Below are 10,957 nucleotides of genomic sequence, written 5' to 3' on the forward strand. Positions count from 1 at the left end.
ATTGTATTTTTTTGTGATGGTAAACAAAGAAACAAAATGAAAGATTACTTGGTAAACATCCTGGTGAATTCCTTCAAACCATTTCTGTCTTTCCAAACAAAATCATACTGTATTAATTTATATTTCTAGCTGCTATTCTAAATTAATAACATTACTCTGGAAGTAGGTAAACACTTTCTAATACCAATAACTGGAGACAAAAAAAAAAAATTTTGAGGGAAGAGGAAAATGTCCACTGACCACATTTTGCCAACTACTGCTCTGACAACTTAACAATAAACACTAAAATCATGAGCACTCCAAGGAGTTACACTATAAAAGGTGCATTTTAACGTCCTTGTGACTGTACTCTACCGTGGGTTATTTTCTTTGTGCACAGATTTTTGTATTCTCCAATGCAAGTATGAAATTAATGAACAAATTCAGAAAGTTCTTCTGAGTCACTGTTAAGTAAGATATTATTCCATGCTGATGCATATAAGATTTTTATAAAATTGTATTTCCCAACAGACATAAAAAAGACACAAAATTCATTTGAAATTATTATATGTTAATTCCTTTTGCTGATAATATATAGTCACTCTAATGTAAAAATATAGCTTGTTATTTAATTTTTAAAGAAATAGTTCTCAAGTAAGCCGTTAAAATTATGTGATTACATGTTCCTTTTTCTCTGTTTTTTTCTTTTCTCTCCATGAACTTTGTTTCACTAAGTTATAGATATATCTATCCTTAACAGTTGACCATTTGCTGTTAATCTGTTAATCTCTCTTCACAGATATATCTTACTGAAGAGAGGTGCAAGTATAATGTTTAGTTATTTCTTTTGAAGAGAATATTAACACCTAGAGTCAAACTTGGTGGCTTGATTGTCAAATTTGATGACAATCAAAGTATTTTTATCATTCTTAATATTATTACCTACTAATTAGGTCTTTCCGGTGATAACTTGTATATCCTTATAACTTAAAATAATTTGCCTTTAGCTAATAGTATTTAACACATAAAATTATTGATATTTATCAAGTCCAATTATATAGATGCTACCAAAGCAGTTTCTCTGATGTTAGGGAAGCACATATACACCTCTTAGTCATAAATTTGTGTTTTCTCTTATAGGCTGTCAATAGTCCAACCAAACTAAAATATATTATCAAAGACATCCAAAGAAGAGTACCTTCAAATAGAAGGTAAGATTTCTCAGACATGTATCCTGTCCTGTCTCTATTGTCCTATTCCTGCACCCAGTCATTTGTTTTAGGATCTTAAAGTGGTTGAAGAAAATTATGAATGGAAGTAGGAGGAGTAAGTGACTTTTATTAACATAAATGCAGACTGACAGGCATCCTGGCTTCATTAATGCCATCCCTGCACAGCACATAGATAGCCCATAGGCTTTGTGACCAATGGTACTAATAATATTAATATCTAATTAAGGCCATAGGTTTTATCCCACAGGTCAAATAATTTCTACCTAGTAGAAAGTTATACAATGTTTCAGGAACAAGCCTAGTATCCAGTTGAGTCAGTCATGTAAATACAAGTCTGGGTGCAGAGGGTTCAAATGTGAGTGCTACAGAAGTCAAAATCAGGATTAGAAACAAAAACAGGTGTTTGAAGACTAAGAAGTGTTAAGGAAGCAGGGAACCCAGGAATGTCCAGGCACATAGCCAGTAGTCTGGAATTGACAGAGAAAGATGTTAAGGCCCATTTCTTCTTTAACTTCTTGATAATCCCTATTCCCATCTCCGTAATATGAGAGTTGTTAAGATGTTTCAAAGGGTTTTTGAAATGGCAATGAAAGAATGTTTTCATTTGTGTTAAATATTATTTAAAATGTGATCTCATGAACAAGATTTAAAGGAGTGCAGGTATCCTTTTGAATTAGTGTTTTTGTGTCCTTTTGCTAGATTGGCATTGCTGGGTAAACTCCCTTTTTAGTAGTCTGAGGCACCTCTACACAGCTTTCTAAATAGTTGTACCGGCTTATATTCCCACCAGTAGTGTGGGAGAGTTCTTGTTTCACCACATCCTTGCCAACATTTGTTGTTGCTAGTTTTTTTAATATGTGCCATTTTTACTAATGTCAGGTGGATCTCATTGTGGTTTTGATTTGCATTTTCCTGATTATTAGGGATGTTTAACATTTTTTTTATATGTCTATGGACTATGGACTATTTGCACTTCTTTCAAGAAGTGTCTTTTAAGTTCTTCTGCCCATTTTTTGACTGGCTTTTTTACTTTGGTTTTGTTGACTCATGTGAGTTCTTTGTATATCTTTGTGATCAATCCTTTATCAATTGTATAAAGTGCAAAACCTTCAATCAGTAGGGTGTCTCTTTGTTTTGGTTTATGTCTTTTTGCTGCATAAAAGCTTTTTCCTTTGATGTAATCCCAGCTATTTATCTTTTCCTTCACATTCTTTGCTTTGGAGAAGAATCTTTAAAGATGTTACTAAGATGTATGTCTTTGTAATATTTTACCTATGTTTTCTACTATATATTTTATGGTTTGCATTCTTATGTTCAATTATTTTATCCATTTTGAGTTGAATTTTGTGCATGGTGTGAGGTAGTAATCTAGTTTCACCCTTTTGCATGTGATGATCCAATTTTCCCAGCACCATTTATTTAACAAACTGTCCTTGTTCCATTGCATATTCTTCATTCATTTATCAAAGATTAGTGTGGTACTTCTACACAATGGAATATTATTCATCAATCAAAAAGATAAACTAATGTCATTCACAGCAACATGGGTGCATCTAGAAGGGATTATGCTTAGTGAAATAAGTCAAAAGAAAAAAGAAATATATTGGATGGTCTCACTTATAGGAGGAATATAGTAGAAACAAATAAATGATCTGGGGAAAATAACAATAAACAAAGCAAAACAAAAATAAACAGAAAACTACAAATCAGAGGTATTCTACTGGGGAGGAGGAGGGGGAGGGATCAAAACAAAAGGAGGAAGAGCACAAGGGATTATGGCGACGGTACATGGGTGGTGGAAATTCTATGGGGACTAACCCTGAGAAAAGAAAGAAAATACAGAAGCACTGAAAAACAAAAAAGAGCTATGATGTAATATATATATAAACAGAGCTGAGGCACATAGCAGCTGAGGGAGAGAGAGGCACCAAAACAGGGGGGGAGGAAAGAGCACAAGGGACAGGGGCCATGGTGGTGGGAGAACTATGGGAACTACACCTGAGGGGGGAAGACAAGCAGTGTACCAAATTTCACAATATGTAAGAAAATAAATATTAAAATTAATGAATTAAAATAAAAATAAATTAAATATGAGCAATCTGTCTCGGTGGAGCAGAGAAGGAAATGGGGCCTAGAGGAACTCTGATCTGAGTGACTGTGTAGCCACACCTGCATATTCACTCTGCATTGCACACTGCAGAGCCAGATGGAGAAAGTGCTGCAGTATTTTGATCACAAACTGAGAGGTTTATTCCACAAAGTCCCCCACACACACACACACCCAAATATAATAGCAGTCTCCTGGGTACCTATGTAAGAATTTGATTCCTGGTCATCCCACCCAACAATCTTGCTGTATAATTCCTGAATCCCAAGCTGATGTCCCTGCCTACCACAATCTGGGTTGTGTAGACATAGTAACTAAAAGGGATTTGGTTTGATCCACCCATAGTAACCACTTTAGGAAAAAAATGGTATAATCAAGATACTCTTTTCCCTTGCCTCAGTGGTCCATCTTTCCTCTTCTGACACCCCCAACAGGCATCATGGTATTTATTGTCCTTGACCCACACAGATGGTCCACCCACCATAAGTAAGGCAACATCTATTAATTTGAATTTCCATAGCTTCCTTCTCCTATCAAATTTTGTTTACCCAATTTCAATGTTCTTTAGCGTCTTCTTCAGAGAAAAGTCATGGAGAAGAATGAAACCCCATGTAGGAAATAAACCTAAGACCTCCAAGCAACACAACTAAACATTTCTAACAAACAAACACCATTTTTAAGTCCAGTACAAAACACCTTGTCCTTATGTGCCCCAGCCCCCACTGTGAGAGGAGAAAATTGTGCTGGTATGTTTAAAGGCTGAAGTAAAGGAAGGAAACCTTAAGCCAAGTAAATTGAAAATAAATATTATTTTCTCTAAGGCTGCTCAAGTGTGAAAAATCTCCATTCAAAGAAACAAACTTTGCTATTAGTTCTCAATGTGCCAGAAAGTCAGCAATAGTAGCAATAGTAGCCCCCACTCCACCTCCCCTACAAAATGTAAGTGGATACTTTTTTCTAAGATTGTAAACTCAGCATTATTTAGAACCTCTTATAAACTTCCAGCATTCTAGGGTTTAAAAATATTTAAGTTTCCTGCTTAAAAATAAATAGAGCAGGTTTGTTTTGAAAAATTTTTTGGCAGCTTTGTCTGCGTAAATAAAAGTTTTATAAATACTAATTTGATAATTCAAACCCTTATGCTGTTTTCCTAGAAACACACCTCAATACATAAAATTTTTAAATGACTGTAGTGTTAATTATGACCATTGTATCCAGAAACACAAATGTCAAAAACACTTTGGTTGTCCTGAATGAACCCTGGAAATGTACAGGAAAAAAAAAATCTGAATCAAAAGCGATAAGGAACCTAAGTTTTCTGTGGTTCTTAGCTGTCATCAAAGCACTTGGGAGGAGAAAACAGACAAATCAAAAGTAGAGTGCCAAAGGAATACTTTCCACAAGAGGTATCCTTTTTATTTAGTGAGTCTTTCTTCCTTACCATTTATTTTCATATCATTTAAAGTCTATTCATTTTGAGTAGCAAATGAAGGAAATAGTTTTAACTAGTCTTCTTTCTATATGTACATTACTGATTATATAAACAATTCAAATATTGCAGGGATATTATTCCCCAGCCTTGCATGTGAGGATCGTCTGTAGCATTCAGGAAAATTTTCTCTGACTTAATGATGGGAGTCATCTTGGGAGGCAGAAGTTGAGATTTGTTATCTCAAACCATGGAAAATCTGCAAATTACTTTCCTTTTATACTTACTAATAAATCTTCACAATTTTAAGGACTTAATCCTAGTTGCTCAACTTATTTTCAGTTATTCTCAATAACAACTTGTTCATTTAGTGCGGTACATATACACTCTACTTGTTCAGTTATTTTTCCTTGCACTGTTCAAACTTAACTTTCCAAATTCCTTGAGATTGGATATTAGTAGATAGGTCCTACTTTGACTTGAAAAATGTATTTTTTCTATTTTTGTTTAATAATAACCTATTTCTGACAGCTAGGATAAATGTTTAGGAAGTAGAATGGAGATAAGTTAAACAAAGAAGAAACGAAAAGTGTTAAGGACTGCTGCTTTTCCTAGTTTGTACAGATGGGTAGAAGATGATGCAATTTGTTGAAAAAAAAAAAATGAACTATAGAAAAGACCCAGGTTTGAAACAAGGATCATGTATTATTCACTTTAGATATAATCAACCCAATGCCCTTGACACTTCAAAAAAAAAGTGATCAAATAGATATACCACTCTGGGGACTTGATTTGAAGATGCTATTGAAACTGTGATAGGGATTACATTGAGTCTTTATATTGCTTTGTAAGAATGCTATTTAACAATGTTAATTCTTCTAATCCATGAATATGGGCTGTCCTGTTATTTGTGTCTTCTTCGGTTTCTGTTAAAAATGTCTTGTATTTTTCCTGCTACAGTTCTTTCACTTCCTTTATTAAATGTATCCCAAGGTTGTTAGTACTTTTCTGAAATCGTTGTATATAAAAATGCTCCACATAAACCCCAGTCTGGGCTGGTAAGAAATGGGATGCCCCTAGGAAGGGATAAAATATGCACAGAGATCTCATGACCTCCAAGGTGAGTAGCTTTCAACCCCACTCAGATCAACAGAGATCTTGCAAATTTAGGACTCCACCAGCCTCAGTCTGGTCAGGTACCAAGTCAGGAAGAAATCCATCATAGCCAGAGGCACCAAAGCCAGCATGTCATGCACCCAGCAGCTCAGACAGATGCCCATTGGCCCTAGCAGCACAGACACCCTCTTGGACAGACCATGCCTAGCAGAAAAAAACCTGAAAACAAACAAGTTCAGCAATCTAGAGGAAATGGACATATTTCCATATTTCCTTCGAATGATACTGTTTCTCAAAGCTGAATAGAGAAGAAATAGAAAATTTAAACAAACCAATCACAAGCAGCAAAATTGAAACAGTAATCAAAATTCTCCCCCCCCCCCAAAAAAAAAACAGGACTAGATGGCTTCACAAGCAAGTTCAACCAAATGTTCGAAGAGGAACAAGTGCCTATCCTACAAAAACCTCTTTAAAAGAAATTGAGAAAAACGGAATACTACCAGTTACATTATACTAATACCAAACCAAACAAGCACACACAAAAGAAAACTACTAATGAATACAGATGCAGTCATCCTCAATAAAATCCTAGCAAACCAAATCCAACAGTGCATCAAAAGGATTATACAAGCTGACCAAGTAAGATTCACTCAAGGGAAACAGGATGATTCAACATCTGAAAATCAATCAGTATAATTCAACATATAAATAAAAGGAAAAATAAAAATCTCATGATAATATCAATAGATGCTGAGAAGTGTTTGATAAAGTTCAACATCCATTTATGGTGAAGGCCCTCAAAATACTCAGGATAAAAGGAACATACTTTAACATTATAAAAGTCATATACAACAAACTCACAGCTATTATAATTCTTAATGGTGAAAAACTGAAAGCCTTTCCTTTAATATCTGGAACAAAGCAAGGATGTTCACTCTCACAAAGAAATACTGGGTGTCCTAGCTAAAGCAATTAGGCAAAAGAAAGACATACAAGGAAAAGAAGTAAAACTATCATTATTTGCAGATAATACATATAGAGAACCCCTAAAAATATATGGGAAAACTAATTAAAACAATAAACTAGTTTAGCAAAGTAGTAGTTTACAAAATCAGTACACAAAGTCAGTATAGAAAAAGAGACAGTAACTAAAATAGAGGATCTTATGAAATGAAGAGAATATTTGCACAGATTTGCACAGATTTCAAAACAATAAAGGACTGTGCTCTCCAGTGTTTATTGCATTACCACTTATAATAACAAAAGTATGGAATAAGCCTAAGTGACCAATGATAGATGAGTGTTTAGAAAATGTATAGCATATAGAATTCTGTTCAACTACTAGAAAGAAGATGAAATCATGTCACTTGCAATGGATAAAAATCAAGAGGACTTTGTTCATTGAAATAAATGAGAAGGGGACAGACAGCTACCAAATGATTTCATTCATACAAGGGCAAATAGGAACCAAACAAAGGAATAGGTCAAAATAAGCCCTAGGAAAATGACTGTAGAATTGAGATTAGTAGAGAGAAACAGTTGGGGAACACTACAAAAGGGGACGGAACACACTGGCTTATGATGGAGGACTATGTGTGCTTCAGAGGTGGGCATGGTATGGTAATATGTATCTGAAGAATTGGGAACTGATGCCTATAAACTATGCAGTGTTATAAAATGTAATCCCAGTAGTAAAATATATTAAAAGTATGTTTACTTTAAAAATAAAAGCAAGAACACGTTAAAAAGTGATTACAATTAAGTGATAGGCAATGTTAACTAAAAGAGGCTAATCTAACATTATTTTAAGTTTTTAATTTGCAAGCCTAAAAGTGTGGTAGTGACCATAACAAATATGGTCACTACGACCAATATGAGGGAAAATTGAGAAGTTCTGCCATAGAATTGCTGAGTTACAACAATAGTGCACTGTCCATATATAAATCATTTGAAAATGTGGATTAAATGTCAGGTGAGAGGTACAGATATAAAACAACCAAATTAAAAATGTGAAAATTCTGAGATTAGGTGATTTGACAGTGAGTATCTTAGGAAGAGAAATCTTAGGTGGGGGTGGGGGAAGTAATTTCAACAAGTAAAAACCAAAATCAAAAGGCAACTCTAAATCAGAAACATTCTTTGGGCAGAAGGAGGAAACTGGATCAAAACAGGGGTGGGGAGAGCACAAGGGACTAAGGTGATGTTACCTAGGTGGGAACTTCTTGGGGATTATACACGAAATGATAAAGCAAGATTAAGAATGATATAAAAAATATATAAAATACCTGATGGCATAGCAGGTTAGAGCACAGCACTGAGAGGCTTGTTGTGGCTGCTTCAAAGCAAGTTCAATCCCCCACCCTAGAGGTGATCCACATGGCGTGGCAGACCTCTCCTGTCTCAGTCCGCTGCTCCCCTTAGCAGTATACTTCCTCAGTCTGCCTGTTCTGCTCCCCACCATCTCTGGCGAATTTTCTCATCACCCCTGTACCTCTGGTCTGTAATCCAATTCTGTATGCATAAGTAAATAAAATCTTAAAAAGATATATCTATCTATCTATCTATCTATCTATCTATCTATATATATATATATATATAGAGAGAGAGAGACATATATAGAGAGAGACATATATAGAGACATATATATATATATATATACACACACACATATATATGTATAAATAAAATTTAAAAAAAAAGAATTAGTCACATCAGTGGGCTAGAAAGAATAAACACCTAACATTAGAGACAGAGCAGAGGAAAGAGAACCAGTGACACAGACCTGAATTATACATCTTGTGGATGATGGAGATAGAGAAGGTTTTCAAGAAGAGGCAGTGAGCACATGAACACGCTACCTTGATCAAGATTTATTCTACTCTCGTATATATGAATGAGAATAAATATACCAGAGAGCCCTACCACCTTTAACTCCCAACTTATACTTCTTTCTCCTATCACCTTCAAGTCCTACAACCTATATGGTGTGCACTACCCAAATCAAGAATATCAGAGGGGCATTTGAGCGTGGAGCTCAGGAGAGTTAGATAACTAGGCAATAGAGAATAATTCAAGTCCTGTGTGTAGAAAGGGAAAGGGAAGCATTTACTCTTGGCTTAGTTTACCCTGATAATGGGTGGATAATTTTTCAACTATCTGGGACTGACTCTGTAGAGAAAAGGAAAAGAGAAGAATCTAAGTTATGACAGAGAAAGACTGAGTTCATCATCACTTGGAAGGCTATGGAAAATAAGATCTATTCCTTGAAGACCCAAGTCTGGGTAAGTATCTGAAAATCCTTCCATGGGTCGTAAGTGGGAAATAAGAGGTTCCTCTTGCCTGGACTCTCCTCTGTAGGAACACCTTTCATGAGCTGTTCCAGATGGGGCTGTTCTTGTGTGTTTTCCCAGGCCACGCCCCACTCTACTGCCAGCATACACTGAGTAATCAGCAACTCCTCTGAGAACAAAGGATGCTCTCCTCCTGTCAACATGAATGTCTGGATGTTTTTGCTTTGTTTTTTGTTGTTGCTATTTCCTCATCCATTAAAGATGAACAAACAAGAACTTTTTTGCTTTTTTAGGAAGTTAGGAAAAGATTGGGCTCTGTGAATAGTGCCAAAAGACTTAGGTTTAAAAAAATATTATTTAGAGTTAAGAGAAGAAGGCTAATGATTCAGAATTGAAAATAAATTTCTGAAATGAGATTTATGGAAGAAAAAATATTTTGTAATTATATACTCCAACGTTGATATAACAAACCCCTGTCTAATTGGATAAATTATCATTGGTTTTTCTGGTAACAGAATGAGAAAATGAAGGGTCAACCCTTAGTGATAATAATGAACTACTGCATTCTTAGGGGAGGTGGGTTAAGCATTTCCCCCCTTCAGTAAATGCAAAGTAAAACACAAATATTAAAAGTGGACAGATAATGAATTTTTTTTAAACTACAGTTGCTTTTGGAAACAAGTTCAGTTTGTTCATTACAGCAGGCCTGATAAATTTTAAGGCACCAAATGTGTAACTGGAAGTTTGTTATCATTTGGAAAGCTCTTTCTTTAAAAAGCACAGGCATTCACCAGCACTAGGTTGGTGTCAAGCAAACAGCCAAGCCAAATAATCACTTGCTTTGGCATGCAGGTGGTGGGTTATTAAACCATGTTTTGAAGTCCAGACCCCTGAGGAATGCCTATGAAGAAGACTAATAGAACTGTAGAAAAAATGCCAGTATACATATTGGGATTGTGGACAGAGAAGTTTTACAACTTTTGAATCGAAATAAAATAGATAAATATTTATCAAGCAGACAGAGATAGATAAAGGAAATTATTTACAACCATAATAATGGGTATTTTTTAAGAACTTGGTATGTGCCAGGTAACATGCTAAGTAACATGTCATATTGAATTTCTCAGAAGCATTCAATTTTATTGATGTGAATTATGATTATTCATAACAAAAACTCATCTATAGCACAAAACCAGATGAAGAACATTAATTAAACCCACATCAATCTGGCTTCAATACACTTTTAAGAACCATTGCCTTTTCCTCATCACTCACTGAAGTAAAATGAAAGAGTTTCACTTTTCTCCATTTTGTTACTTTTGTATGTTTGTGATATAGTGAAAACTGTGTCATTATTCCTCTTATTTAGAGTTCTCTTATAATAAGATGATTTAGCTAAGATTGCTAAGACACACTCTTCACTTTAGGAAGAGGCAGTCTGAAAGTTACTCTTTTTTTTAGATTTATTTTTCAATGCATAGAAGAACTGGGTACAGACCAAAGGGCCAGGGGTGAGAGAATTCACTGGAGACAGAGTGGGGAACAGAACAGGCAGATCAACTGAAATATACTGCTCAGGGGAGCAGTGGGCATCTCAGGAGAGGTTTGTCATGCCATGAGGGTCACCACCCTTGGCCAGGGATCGAACTCGGTCCTGCAGTGGCTGAAGACACCTTCAAAGTGCTGCACTTTAACCTGTTGTAGTGGAGGGCCTGGGTTTCTTTTTTTGGGTTGTAAGCAAGTTGCTTTTTCTCACAGTTCATATTTAAGTTACAAAACTGTTAGGTATATTTCAGGATGTGTG

Source organism: Condylura cristata, unplaced genomic scaffold (genome assembly GCF_000260355.1).
Source record: "Condylura cristata isolate star-nosed mole 26May11 unplaced genomic scaffold, ConCri1.0 scaffold00023, whole genome shotgun sequence".
Lineage (NCBI taxonomy): Eukaryota > Metazoa > Chordata > Mammalia > Eulipotyphla > Talpidae > Condylura > Condylura cristata.